The sequence below is a fragment of the Triturus cristatus genome, chromosome 7 (genome assembly GCF_964204655.1).
Source record: "Triturus cristatus chromosome 7, aTriCri1.1, whole genome shotgun sequence".
Taxonomy (NCBI): domain Eukaryota; kingdom Metazoa; phylum Chordata; class Amphibia; order Caudata; family Salamandridae; genus Triturus; species Triturus cristatus.
Window position 1 is genome coordinate 522942286 of NC_140590.1, and position 13471 is coordinate 522955756.

Consider the following 13471-nt stretch of genomic DNA (forward strand, 5'->3'; position numbering starts at 1 on the left):
CTGGAATGATCTGACTGTGCAACCGTCCCGGCACTTTGCATATCTCCCACTCATGCACATCATGTCTGAGGCCACAACATCGGTCATGCATGCTGCAAGTCTGTTCATTTGAAACCTCACACTCCTATGTTGAGACTCAGCATCAGTGCCAACAAATATGGATCCCAAATGACTGAACAGGACAGGGCACAGGCAAGGTACCAACACATGTCACAGACCACCCCCACACATGATGCAGAAAGGAATGTGCACTTGGATTAACTGGCAGCCTAGATGACCATGTGCAATAGTGATTACACACAGACCAGGGAACACATGTCAAGGAGGTGAAGGGAGGAAGAACAGCACCGGTTGACTTGGGGGAAAAGGATATGCACTGCACATATAAACCCTGGCAGTGTATCCAAGCGACTGGGCACTTCCAAAAGCTAGTGACACACAACAAACACACATGTACCTACCCCCTCCTTGCTGCTGTCTCTCCTGTAACCGCCTATCCATGTCAGGGAAGACCACTGCCAGGACACGCCTCATCTGGTGGGTCAGGCGTAGGTGCCCGCCGTGGGGGCGTGAAGGTGAGTCCTCCAGCAGGACCCAGGCGATCCTCCGGGTCCAGCACCGGATGTCCTGCCACCGTTTTCTGACTTGGGCTAGGCGCCGACTGCGACCCTCCACCAATCTCACGGCCCTGGCGGCCCGCTTCCAGATCTCCCCCTTACCGTAGGCAGTTACCTGTGAGGATGACAAAGTGAGACAATATCACTACACCTGCTCCATGTCAGAGAGACACACATTTGAACATCTTTGATGTGTTGAACAGGGCATAGGATGCTGCCAAGGAATAGCATCTTTGTCATATGGACATTGGCCTCTGTGGAAGCCCCAATGCACTACATGGCATATAAAGTACACAGGTGGCATGAGTGGTGCGACACACTCCATGATCATGGCACACACTGTGCATCACAACAAGCAACACCAGGACAGCCCCTCCAAGCAGTTACATGCCCCAGGCCACTGACGCAACCTCAGCAGAGTACACAGACACACACAGGCACAGATCAATCACATGCCATTGGCAACAGCAGATACAAACCTCACTCTGCACATGTGCCACTTGCCTGTGGGGTGTCACAGGTGTGGGGCTAGCTCAGCAAGTCAGACACACAGCACGGCTTACTTCTCACATCAGATGGGTAGAGCTGTTGCCTCCTCCATGCAGCTGTGGTGCAACACTTCACATAGACACTCACCCACATGACAAGGAACATTCACACACATCAATGTCCAGGGGGCGTACACATCACTTGGATGCTCTCACCGCTGCTCCACTCAACTCACACACATCTGTGGGTACAGTCACCTGTTACACCGGGGGGACCACTGAATCACCTCAGGACTATAGACAAAAAATAACACAAAGGATTAGCCAGGCTGAATGTGTCATGCACTGTTAGAGTCGGGGATCTCTGGTTGGTGCAAGGTTGCCCTTGTGTCAAGCAGGAACCCTCTCCTCCACGTCAGGGCGCAGGATAACCCCTCGCGAATGACCCTTGCTCACCCTCTAGGTGCGTGGCGTGAGCAGCCAAGGCGATTCCTCAGGCGTTGTTGGTTAAGCACTTACAATCGTACACACAGTAAATACATCAATCCCCCCAGAAACGGACACCAGACTTGGATATATATAAAAATACGATTCTTTATGTAAAAATAAGGTATATATATCTCAACAGACTTATCACAAGACCAATAACGTTTTCGCTAGGCCACCAGGTTATACAGCAGGCAAATGTTCTGGGTTCGTAGTTTCAAATGGATACTTTGTAGTCTCTTTCCTTGTAGTTCCAGTACTCACAGAGATCGACTCCTGCGAACGGGGAAATAAGGCGTTGCGGGCCCCGAGCCCGATACTGGAACTTCTTTCGTGATGTGGAGAGTCGGCACAGGTCGGTGCGACTCTCAGCTTGGGAAGTGTTTTGGGTCCTCAATCAGCAGGTGTGGGCAAGTAGGCAGGCGCGGCCCGCGACCCTTTAGCACGGCGGTGCAGGAGGGTCTCCACAGCGGGGGCGGCGCGGCCTGAGATGTCCGAGGATAGCGAAGCGGGGTCACAGGGCACAGTCAGTGCAGCTGGATGACCCGGCGTAGATCACAGTCGTCGAACGGCTTCCGGCAGGAGGGGTGATAGCGCGTTCAGCGCGCTCCAGTAGCAGGCGGTGACAGGGATGCAGGCGGCCTGGCCCGGGGACAGAGAGCGACTCGGGACGGAGCGGGGCTCTCACGGGTTTGAGGCAGGCGAGCTTCTGGGTGTCACGGCCCTAGGAGGGGCGATGAGGGGCGCAGTCTCTTTCCAGCGGGATGCACACACGGCTCGAATTGGAGGACGAGCAAGAAGCACAGAGAACCCACTGTTCCTGGGGTTCAGTTCAGGGGGCAAGCTCAGATCAAGCCCTTGGAGAATGTTCAAGCACAAAGTAGCAAAGTCTTTTCAGTAAGTCTCTTCCTCTCCTCTCTCAGCAAGGCAAGCAGCAGGCCAGCTCCTCCGGCGTCTTCTTCTCCTTCTAGTCGGGCAGAGGTTCTTTGTGGTAAACAGGATTCTGATTTCTTAGGAGCCAGGCTCCTACTTTTATACCATGATTCTTTTGTTCTTTAGCGCCAGGGGGCCTGGGCCTGGCTCAGTCCAGTTCTGGAGCACTTTGTTATGGTGACTCTGCTCTTTCCTTTCAGCAGCAGGGCAGAGACATCAGCCGCCCCACAGGGGGTGGCGCCGGCTTTGTGGTGGCAGAGCACAGGTCTATTCAAGAGTCAAGGTGTACTCCTCCCACCCATCCAGGTGTAATCTCTCTACCCACCACCTGGCAGCCAACCTGTCTCTGGGGATTCCCCAACCCTGCTCCTTACTGTTGCTGGGCAGAACACACACACATACAGCAGAGGCGGACTGAGATGGTCAGGTCAGTAAATACTAACTTTCTAAAAGTAGTATTTACAAACCCAGGATACTAAAATAAACTTGACTACAAGAAGTATTTTATTATTCTGAGTTCAGGCATACCAAACTTGACACTCTACCATGCTCTCTGAGTCCACTGGGGTCACAGCGTTGGCGTGACCCCGGCAGCCCATTCTGGCCTATGGAGAGCAGGTAGCCTTCAATAGTGAAAAACGACAAGGGCTGTAATTCACTACTAAGACATGCCACAAACATCAGGGCATGTCCTACCTTATGCCTACAATGCACCCTGCCCTCGGGCCTACCAGAGGGGTGGCTAATATGTAGGTAAGGGAAGGTTTAGGGACTGGCAAGTGGGGGCACTTGCGCAGTCAGCGCGACGGTCCCGGACCGCGCACAGGGTCTGCGGTGGCAGACCCTAGACACACTTTACAAGGCCGCTTCCGTGGGTGGCGCAACCAGCGCTGCAAGCCCACCAGCAGCATTGGCATTCACAAGCCCTGGCACCCCTGGTGCACTTTACTGGGGACTGACAGTGAATCCAATAACCCAATCATGGACATCAATTACAGGTACACTTTACTTAGGGAGCACTTGCACTGCGGCACGGATTAGCCGTGGCGCAGTGCCCTGAGCGGACAACACCAGCAAAACAGTCGAGGCACACCATCAAAAAGTGGAAGGGAAACTCACGCCAAGGTGCCAGGTCTAACACGTGTCCCCTCCAGCTGAAATGTGGGGAGAACTACCCTTGCCCAGGGGGTTCCTCGTCACTAAGGCGGAAATACCTGGACAGACCGTCAGCGTTGGCGTGATCTGTACCAGGACGGTGTTCCACCGTAAAGTCCATACCCTGTAGGGAGATGGACCACCTCAACAGCTTCGGGTTTTCACCCCTCATTTGCATCAACCATCTGAGGGGCCTGTGGTCCGTCTGAACCCGGAAGTGAGACCCAAACAAGTAGGGTCTTAGCTTCTTCAGCGCCCAGACCACAGCAAATGCTTCTCGCTCAATTGCACTCCACCTACTTTCCCGTGGAAGTAACCTCCTACTGATGAAGGCTACGGGTTGGTCCCAGCCCTCCTCAGTCATCTGTGAAAGAACAGCCCCTACACCATGCTCTGAAGCGTCTGTCTGTACTAGGAATTCCTTGGAGAAGTCAGGGGCCAAGAGCACGGGCGCCGTGCACATGGCAGTCTTCAGGGTGTCGAAAGCTTTCTGACAGGTGTCAGTCCAAATCACGTTCCTGGGCTGCTTCTTCGAAGTCAGCTCTGTCAAGGGGGCAACGATCGTTCCATAGCCCTTGACAAACCTCCTGTAGTACCCAGTGAGCCCCAGGAAGGCCCTCACTGCGGTCTGCGTCTTGGGGGGTTCCCAAGCCAGGATGGTCTCAATTTTGGGTTGCAAGGGTGCCACCTTGCCACTCCCCACTTGGTGTCCCAAGTACACCACGGAACCCTGCCCGATCTGGCACTTGCTTGCCTTGATCGTGAGGCCTGCTCGGCGCAGCGCCATCAACACTTCCCAGAGGTGGCGCAGGTGTTCAGGCCAGGTGGCACTGAACACTGCGATGTCATCCAGGTAGGCGGCACTGAACGCATCCAGCCCAACCAGTACCTGGTTGACCAACCTCTGGAAGGTGGAAGGGGCATTCTTCATCCCAAATGGCATGACTCGGAACTGGAAGTGCCCATCTGGTGTAGAGAATGCTGACCTCTCTTTGGCCCCATCGGTCAAGGCGATCTGCCAGTACCCAGACGTTAGATCAAACGTACTGAGGAACCGGGCAGCCCCCAGCCGATCAATGAGCTCGTCAGCTCTGGGGATGGGGTGCGCGTCAGTCTTCGTGACTGAATTGAGTCCTCTGTAGTCCACACAGAACCGGAGTTCAGGTGTGGCTCCCGGCGCAGCAGCCTTTGGGACCAAGACCACGGGGCTGGACCAAGGACTGCTGGAGGACTCAACCACCCCTAGCGCAAGCATTTTGGAGACCTCCTCCTTAATGCAAGCTCTGACCCTGTCAGTTACCCTGTAAGCCTTGTGCTTCACAGGTAAGCTGTCTCCTGTGTCCACATCATGGACGCACCAATCTGTGACACCAGGAACCAGGGAGAATCGGTCGGAAAATTGTCCCAGCAAGTGGCGGCAGTCTTCCTGTTGTTCGGGCGTCAGGGTGGGTGAGAGGTTAACTCCATCCACTGACCCATCTTTCTCAGAGGCCACTAAGAGGTCAGGAAGAGGCTCGGTCTCCTCTTCCATTCCATCATCAGTGGCCAGCAGCATGCCCACTTCGGTCCTCTCTAAGTGGGGCTTAAGGCGGTTAACATGTAGGACCCTCAAAGGGTTCCTGGGAGTCTGCATGTCCACCAAGTAGGTGATAGGACTCTTGCGCTCCACAACCTCAAATGGACCTGTCCACTTATCCTGAAGTGCACAAGGCTCCACCGGGGCCAAGACCCACACCTTTTGTCCAGGTTGAAGCTCTACCAGAGTGGCATTCCGGTCGTACCACCGCTTCATCTCCTCCTGGCTGGCTTCCAGATTTGCCTCAGCAAGTTGCCTGAAACGCCGAGTCTGGTTTCGGAAGGCCAGCATGTAACTATATACATTCTGGGGAGGTTTCCTGGGAGATTGCTCCCAGCCTTCCTTCACCAAACTCAGAGGTCCTCTTACCGGGTGGCCATACAGAAGCTCAAAGGGGCTGAACCCTAGAGACTTCTGTGGCACCTCTCGGTAAGCGAAGAGCAGGCATGGCAAGAGGACGTCCCACTTACGCCTCATTGGACCGTCCAGGCCCATGATCATGCCTTTGAGGGTTCGGTTGAATCTCTCAACCAACCCATTTCCTTGGGGATGGTAAGGAGTGGTGAACTTGTACGTTACCCCACACTCCTTCCACAGGGATTTCATATACGTGGATATGAAATTGGTCCCCCTGTCGCTCACCACCTCTAGAGGGAATCCCACTCGGGAGAAAATTCCCATCAGTGCCCGTCCCACCACGGGGGCCGTCACTGTCCTCAGAGGGATGGCTTCAGGGTACCGGGTGGCATGGTCCACCAAGACCAGGATGAACCTGTTGCCCAGGGCTGTCTTGGGATCCAGAGGCCCCACAATATCAATACCCACTCGTTGGAATGGCGTACCGACCACAGGGAAAGGTTGCAGAGGAGCCTTGTGCTTCCCTCCGCTCTTACCACTTGCCTGGCAAGTCTGACAGGTTCTGCAGTAGGAATCGGAATTCTTATGCATTTGGGGCCAGTAAAAGTGGGTGACAAGCCTGTCATAGGTCTTGTCCATCCCCAAATGTCCTGCTAACGGCACATCGTGAGCCAGCCCCAGTAGGAAGGTTCTGAACTTCTGGGGTACCACCAGCACACGGGCTGACCCAGGTTCAGCAGCCTTAGGCTCGGAATACAGGAGGTCACTCTCCCAGTACACGTAGTGTGTTTTGGCCTGAACACCATTGGCCTGGTCTGCAGCCTGTTGCCGCATACCCACGAGAGAAGGGCATTCTTTCTGCTCCCTGCAGAATTCCTCCCTGGAGGGACCTCCTTCTTGCTGCCAATGGGTCAGCTCAGGCAGATCTCCCAGTTCGGCAATCTGTTCCCCGGTAGGCTCCAGAGCATCCCCCTCAGGGTCTACTTCCTCCTGGGCCGTGGGAACTTCGGGGGCCGGTTTCCCGCGCCTCCTGCGCCTCCTCCCTAAGGCCGGTTCCTGGACCTCTCCCTCAGGCTCCAGGACCCTCTCAACACCCCTACTGGCTGCCATGGACCGGGTGGTCACGCACGCCCAGTCGGGTAGACCCACCATCCTCAGATGCGTGGTCTTCTCCACCTTTTCCCAAGGGGAACTCTCCAGGTCGTTCCCTAGCAGACAGTCTACAGGCATGTCAGTTCTCACAGCGACTTGTAGAGTACCAGAGACCTCCCCCCACTCAAAGGGAACTTGAGCCATTGGACAACGACTCTCTACGTTGTCAGCATTGACAACCCTACAGTAGGCATTGGGTACAATTTGCTCTTGAGACACCAGGTGTTGCCTCACCGAGGTCACGCTGGCTCCTGTATCTCTAAGAGCCTCAACCTTCTTTCCATTGATGGTCACCACTTGCCCATATTTCTTAGTGTTAGAGGGCAGGTAGGTTACAGGGACCATCTCACTGTCTCCTAGCGAGACTAGGGTCATCTGCCCGGGACCCCCACCCTCCTGGACTGCTACCTCCTCCCCAAAGTTAACACTAGCTACTTGCCGGGGTGGAGCACCAGTGGGTGCGGTCTTACCAAACAGGCGACACTTAGGATCAGAGGCAATGTGACCCGGGTCACCACACTTGTAACAATTGAAGGGCCCCTTTGGAACAGGTCTACCTGTCGGGGCCCCGTTCTGCTGCGGGGGTGGGGGAGGCTGAGAACCCTTCTGCTGGTTCCCTTGGGAATTACTTTGGGGGCCTTTTTGGAACCCCTTCTGTTTACCCTTGTCCCCCCACTCTTCTGCTGGGGACCCTGCCCACCTTTGGCGGAGTCTCCCACTTGACCCTTGTGGACCCTGGTGCTGAGCCAGCGGTCCGCCTCCTCAGCAAGCTTCCTCGGGTTGGACAGCTTGCTATCAATCAGGTGCTGGCGTAGCTCAGGAAAACATTGACTGGACAAGTGCTCCCATGCAATTAAATCAAGCAGCCCTTGATAATCATTCACTTTGCTACCCTTCACCCAACCATCCAGCGCTCTGCAGAAAAAGGTCACATATTCCACATACGTACTCTCAGGGATCTTCTTGGTCTCCCTGAACCTCTGTCTATATAGCTCAGGAGTTAACCCATACCTGGTCATTAAAGCTTCCTTCATATGGGGGTATGAGGTTTGGAGATCTAAGGGTAAATCTAACAGTGTGTCACGCCCTTCAGCAAGGAACCTTCCCCACAACCCCGCTCCCCAGTCTTTCTCAGGGACCCGGTGTGAGGACATGGCTCCTCGTAGGCCCTAAACCACTGCCCTATGTCATCCTTTCTGAAATACTCCTTTACTACATCTTTGGGGATGTACACCTTGGACTCTACCTGCGCTGGTGGAGTGCTGCCACCAGAAGGAGCGGTGTCCAAACTTTTCGCCTTCAGCTCCAACTCCTTCAATCTGATATCATGATCCATTTGGCGTTGTTGTGCCTCCAGGGCCAACTTCTGCTTTTCCATTTCCATTTGTCCTGCCAACTTTGCCATCTCCATTGCATGCGCCCTGTCGGCTGCCCTGTCTGCCAGCTCCTCTGGCGACCGGACTCTGCTGGGCTCCTCAAGGTTGTCGGGTGGAACGATGTCCCCCGCATTCCGTGGGTCTCGTGACTCCTTCCAGGCTCTCAACGCCTTGAGGTACTGGTTCTTCTTCCTGAATCCAGCATGGGGAACTCTGAATTTTACACTGTAGCCTTTCAATTGCTCCGTTGTGTAACCTTCCAGTCTCTCCCAATCCACCTCATCGATTCCAGAAATCACAGAGAGTGCTCTCCCAGCGGAGTGCGAGCCAGGCATGGTTGCAGTAATGGCAGATGTCTCAACAAAGTTCAACAAACAAAAAAAAACCTGTGGCTGCGTTATTTGGTCTGCTCTCACTATCTGGTGATTAATAATTCACTGTATGCAAATTACAAGTGCAAATCCGAAATCCCAACCGCTGCCACCAATGTTAGAGTCGGGGATCTCTGGTTGGCGCAAGGTTGCCCTTGTGTCAAGCAGGAACCCTCTCCTCCACGTCAGGGCGCAGGATAACCCCTCGCGAATGACCCTTGCTCACCCTCTAGGTGCGTGGCGTGAGCAGCCAAGGCGATTCCTCAGGCGTTGTTGGTTAAGCACTTACAATCGTACACACAGTAAATACATCAATCCCCCCAGAAACGGACACCAGACTTGGATATATATAAAAATACGATTCTTTATGTAAAAATAAGGTATATATATCTCAACAGACTTATCACAAGACCAATAACGTTTTCGCTAGGCCACCAGGTTATACAGCAGGCAAATGTTCTGGGTTCGTAGTTTCAAATGGATACTTTGTAGTCTCTTTCCTTGTAGTTCCAGTACTCACAGAGATCGACTCCTGCGAACGGGGAAATAAGGCGTTGCGGGCCCCGAGCCCGATACTGGAACTTCTTTCGTGATGTGGAGAGTCGGCACAGGTCGGTGCGACTCTCAGCTTGGGAAGTGTTCTTGGGTCCTCAATCAGCAGGTGTGGGCAAGTAGGCAGGCGCGGCCCGCGACCCTTTAGCACGGCGGTGCAGGAGGGTCTCCACAGCGGGGGCGGCGCGGCCTGAGATGTCCGAGGATAGCGAAGCGGGGTCACAGGGCACAGTCAGTGCAGCTGGATGACCCGGCGTAGATCACAGTCGTCGAACGGCTTCCGGCAGGAGGGGTGATAGCGTGTTCAGCGCGCTCCAGTAGCAGGCGGTGACAGGGATGCAGGCGGCCTGGCCCGGGGACAGAGAGAGACTCGGGACGGAGCGGGGCTCTCACGGGTTTGAGGCAGGCGAGCTTCTGGGTGTCACGGCCCTAGGAGGGGCGATGAGGGGCGCAGTCTCTTTCCAGCGGGATGCACACACGGCTCGAATTGGAGGACGAGCAAGAAGCACAGAGAACCCACTGTTCCTGGGGTTCAGTTCAGGGGGCAAGCTCAGATCAAGCCCTTGGAGAATGTTCAAGCACAAAGTAGCAAAGTCTTTTCAGTAAGTCTCTTCCTCTCCTCTCTCAGCAAGGCAAGCAGCAGGCCAGCTCCTCCGGCGTCTTCTTCTCCTTCTAGTCGGGCAGAGGTTCTTTGTGGTAAACAGGATTCTGATTTCTTAGGAGCCAGGCTCCTACTTTTATACCATGATTCTTTTGTTCTTTAGCGCCAGGGGGCCTGGGCCTGGCTCAGTCCAGTTCTGGAGCACTTTGTTATGGTGACTCTGCTCTTTCCTTTCAGCAGCAGGGCAGAGACATCAGCCGCCCCACAGGGGGTGGCGCCGGCTTTGTGGTGGCAGAGCACAGGTCTATTCAAGAGTCAAGGTGTACTCCTCCCACCCATCCAGGTGTAATCTCTCTACCCACCACCTGGCAGCCAACCTGTCTCTGGGGATTCCCCAACCCTGCTCCTTACTGTTGCTGGGCAGAACACACACACATACAGCAGAGGCGGACTGAGATGGTCAGGTCAGTAAATACTAACTTTCTAAAAGTAGTATTTACAAACCCAGGATACTAAAATAAACTTGACTACAAGAAGTATTTTATTATTCTGAGTTCAGGCATACCAAACTTGACACTCTACCATGCTCTCTGAGTCCACTGGGGTCACAGCGTTGGCGTGACCCCGGCAGCCCATTCTGGCCTATGGAGAGCAGGTAGCCTTCAATAGTGAAAAACGACAAGGGCTGTAATTCACTACTAAGACATGCCACAAACATCAGGGCATGTCCTACCTTATGCCTACAATGCACCCTGCCCTCGGGCCTACCAGAGGGGTGGCTAATATGTAGGTAAGGGAAGGTTTAGGGACTGGCAAGTGGGGGCACTTGCGCAGTCAGCGCGACGGTCCCGGACCGCGCACAGGGTCTGCGGTGGCAGACCCTAGACACACTTTACAAGGCCGCTTCCGTGGGTGGCGCAACCAGCGCTGCAAGCCCACCAGCAGCATTGGCATTCACAAGCCCTGGCACCCCTGGTGCACTTTACTGGGGACTGACAGTGAATCCAATAACCCAATCATGGACATCAATTACAGGTACACTTTACTTAGGGAGCACTTGCACTGCGGCACGGATTAGCCGTGGCGCAGTGCCCTGAGCGGACAACACCAGCAAAACAGTCGAGGCACACCATCAAAAAGTGGAAGGGAAACTCACGCCAAGGTGCCAGGTCTAACATGCACTATGCAGTGAATGTCACAGTAAGCACAATGCAAGTGGGGAGTGCACACATGAACTACATCATGCTCTGCATGGAAGACATAAGCCATTTCCCCCCCCCCCCTGGGACCCACTCTAAACAACATTGCATGTCTGTCACACCTGGACACAATGTCAGAAGTGACAGTCACAAAAAAGGTGCACAGTCAAAGCTAGTGGAGTCAGCACTCACCTGCTCCCCTGGTCTCCCATACAGGCTGGTGTACTGTGGGAGTATGACATCCAGCAATGCCTCATTCTCCTCCTGGGTGAATGGCTGGGCCCACTCCACAGACCTCGACATGGTGCCAGAGGAAGCACAGACAGCAGCAGTGTTGTCAACAGGAAAGTTGTGCAGGCAAGTGCCCTCTCATGGGTTCTGGCTGACTTATATCTGTCTTGCTGAGGGGCATTCATTTGGAGGAGTACATAGTGATTGGTCAGATTCATTCGCATCTTACGTTTACTCCAATCCCTTTCCACATACATCTGTGACAGCATTTGCATCGTTCAAATTTTGGGCATCATGTCAAGTCAACAACCACTTTGCAACATTGTATTTTGTGGCCAACTGACTTTTCCAGGACACCTGATGGAAAAATTTGAACTGAAAACTCTGTATCCATGACAACCAGCATGCATTTAGTGCCTAATACTTGTCCCTTATGTGTCCCCTATGTAATTTTCTAATCCACACACAGGTACGGTGCGTTTCACACGTACCCCTACGGCACCAGTTGTACAGTGCGTTTGACATGTACGTGTACGCACTGGTACCAGTGCCTACACGTACGTGTACTACCAGTGCCTACGGGGAGCATCGCATGCGTTACGTCGCATGCGTTTACGTCACAAGCGTTACAACGCAAGCGACGTTACGATGCGGACCATTACGCAGCGTACCATTACATCGCATGCGCATTTAAGACGCATACGGTTTTAAATCGCATGTGGTGTAATGGACGCGAGGCGGGCAGCACGAACGAGCACCGGGAAAGAGGCGGAGGACCACCGGGACGACGCGAGGAGGGAGAGGTAAGAGGGATTGTGCTTATTGTGTAGTGTTTAGCATTTAGGGCAGTGTCTGGGGATTGTGCTTGGAGTGTAGTGTTTAGCATTTAGGGCAGTGTCTGGGGATTGTGCTTAGAGTGTAGTGTTTAGGGTTTAGGGCAGTGTCTGGTGGTCATAGTGTAGGGCAGTGTGTTAGGCTTTAGGGTTTAGGCTTTAGGGTTTAGGGTAGTGTCAGGGGGGCTTACTGTAGGGTAGGGTATTAGGGCTTAGGGCTTAGGGAAGTGTAGGGTACTGTTTTAGGGTCAGGTCAGGGGGTCGTACTGTAAGGTAGTAATTAAGGATTTAGGAGTTAGGGCTTAGGGTTTAGGGAAGTGAATTGTTTTGTACTGTATGATAGTGTTATGAAGTGTGTGTTATGTAGGGTAGTGTATTAGTTTGGGGGGTATTTTGGGGAAACAATCGCGATGTTAAAGCATGCGGGGTGTTTGTGTGCGGTGTAAATGTCTTTTGCATGCATTTCAATGGGGAAGCGAAGTAATGGTTTGCGTTGTGAAAGGTTACGTTGTGAATGTGCATGCGATATAAAGACGGCGATGTTAAGGTATGCGATGTGAACGTTTGCGATGTAGCATCATACATCCATGCCTACACGTACGTGTAGGCACTGGTAGTACACGTACGGGTACGTGTACTACCAGTGCCTACGTGTACGTGTACTACCAGTGCCTACACGTATGTGTAGGCACTGGTAGTACACGTACGGGTATGTGTACTACCAGTGCCTACATGTACATGTAGGCACTGGTAGTACACGTACGGGTACGTGTACTACCAGTGCCTACACGTATGTGTACTACCAGTGCCTACACATACGTGTACTACCAGTGCCTACATGTAAGTGTAGGCACTGGTAGTACACGTACGTGTAGGCACTGGTAGTACACGTACGTGTACTACCAGTGCCTACACGTACCTGTACTACCAGTGCCTACACATACGTGTACACACTGGTAGATGGCAGCAAAGTAGCGGGGTTCTGCAACACACACGCCTCCCCCCTGCCTCCCTCCAGCCATTCATTTGGCTGTCATCATCTTGTCTGTGCCACTATTGCGGCCACGCAGTGCCAAAGGCAGGACCGTCAGCACATGCAACGTGCACATTGCACGACCCTCATGTCCTTGCATGACCCACATCACACTACAGTCTGATGTTGCATCCACCCTCCAAGCAATGTCTATCCAAAATTCAACCGCCTGCTCTCAGGCATACCCTAAGCGCACACACAACACCTTTGCATGCTGAGTGTGCAACTCCAAATGCCTACACAGCGCTGCCCCGCCTTCCAGGCCCTGTCACACCAACCAGATCATGTCCCTCCTGCTCCACACCGGCTCCGCACACCAGCAAGGGCATGGGAGTGGGACTCAAGCCTTCAGCATGTAGTATAGTGGCGTCATCTGGCACATGGCCCAGGAATCATCTCTCAGCGTGTCAATCTTCAATGTGTTCAGGCCCCCCTCTCCACCATCACATGTGCACACAACCTCATCATCATGTCGTATGCCATTGACACCCAGGTGCTCCTCACCCTCACC